Source organism: Galeopterus variegatus, unplaced genomic scaffold, assembly GCF_000696425.1.
Source record: "Galeopterus variegatus unplaced genomic scaffold, G_variegatus-3.0.2 Scaffold9664, whole genome shotgun sequence".
NCBI classification, from domain to species: domain Eukaryota; kingdom Metazoa; phylum Chordata; class Mammalia; order Dermoptera; family Cynocephalidae; genus Galeopterus; species Galeopterus variegatus.
Window position 1 is genome coordinate 57566 of NW_007735775.1, and position 1882 is coordinate 59447.

A 1882-nucleotide genomic window follows, 5' to 3' on the forward strand; every position below is an offset into this window, starting at 1 on the left:
TGCCTTGGATAGCCCGAATGCAAGTTTTGAAAATCAGGGCCAGATTGAGACATACATCGACGAAGTGTGTCGGGAGACTGTGTCACATTGCTGCAACTCATTTCTGCAGCAGGTCGGATTACATTTGTTAATAAGCATGACAGTTATTAATAACATGCTTGCCAAGTCTGTTTCAGACCTGAAGTTTCCTTTGCAATCCGAGGGAAGTGGATGTGCGAAGGTTCAGGTTTTGAAACCTCTGATGGGTTTGTCTGAAAAGCCAGTCTGGGCGCCCGTGTCCCGGGTGCTGGGCCGTCCCCCAAGCACTCCGTCCCCTCGGTCCCCTGTCTGTTTGCAGGTTTGTAGGTCTGTTGGTCTGGAGGTCGCGGCGGTATGTAGAAATAGAGATTAAGTAGTGCTGCAATGGTTATGAATAAGGGTGTGATGGTGCTGTTATTCTTTATTATTTCTTGAATGATAATTCATTTAGGCAGGAATCCTGTTAGTGGGGGGAGTCCTCCTAGTGATAGTAGAGTGAGAGAGATTGCGAGGGCGATTAGTGGGTTTTTATTTCATAGTAGTGCTAGGGATGAGATTGTGTGGTTGGCATAAATAATTAGTATACTGAAGGTGGTGAGTGTAAGAAGAATATAGATTGATAGGTTGAGAATTATGGTGGAAGGGCTATACATGAGGATGGCCGTGGTTCATCCTATGTGTGAGATTGATGAGTAAGCCATAATTTTTCGTAGTTGTGTTTGATTTAATCCTCCTCAGCCTCCTACTAGAATGGATAGGGCGGTGGAGGTTAAGATGATATAGGGGTTGAGCAGTGGCGCTAATTGAAATATAATTGAGATAGGGGCTAGTTTTTGTCATGTCAGGAGAATTATGCCTGATGTCAGGGGAATTCCTTGCGTGACTTCTGGGATTCAAAAGTGGAAAGGAGATAGGCCTAGTTTTATGATTAGTGCTAGTGTTGCTAGTGAGGTTGCTGAAGGATTATCTATGTTTGTGATTGTTCACTGTCCTGAGCTTGTTATATTGATTAGGATAGCTATTATTAGTAGTATAGAAGCCGTTGTTTGTGTGAGGAAATATTTGGTGGTTGCTTCTGTTGATCGTGGGTTGGTTTTTTTTATTAAGATGGGAATGAGGGCTAGTATATTTATCTCTAATCCGGCTCAGATTAGCAATCAATGGGAGCTTAATATTGTGAGTATAGTGCCTGAAAGTAGGGTTATAGGGATAGCGAAGAGAGTTGTGGGGTTAATTAGTACGGGAAGGATATGAACCAACATTTTCGGGGTATGGGCCCGATAGCTTGTTTAGCTGACCTTACTGTAGGACGTAGTGTAATGGGTAGCACGGAGAGTTTTGAGTTCTCAGGAGTGGGTTCGATTCCCGTGGTTCTAGAAACAAGGGGGTTTGGACCTCTATTATTTACTCTATCAAAGTAACTCTTTTATCAGACATGTTTCTTAGGTCTGGGGGGGAATGCCTGATATCAGAATGGGTATTGAGACGTGGGGGGTGATGGAATGAAGATGGAGTGCTGAGAGGACCGAAAGACAACAGCCTCGAAGCAGGCAGCACAGTGCCTGGCGCAAAGAAACCCCTCGATAAAGGTGTCTTTCCTTGGCTGCCGGCCTAGAGAGGAAGGTCAGTATCCTTGACGTTTGTCTGAGCATCCCCTGGTGGTGGTGGTAACGGGGGCGCTCTGCCACGCATCCCTCTGTGCACATTTAATGCATCATTCTCCCCATAAGGGTTGCCGCTTGCCCAGCGCCCGCCTTGAGTAGCTCTGTCTCTCCTGTGCAGCTGCTGTTAATCCTGCTTCCAGCCGTCCCCCTTTCCTGGGCCTCCCAAGCACTACTTCCAGGCAGAGTGAGAAGGGTTGGCT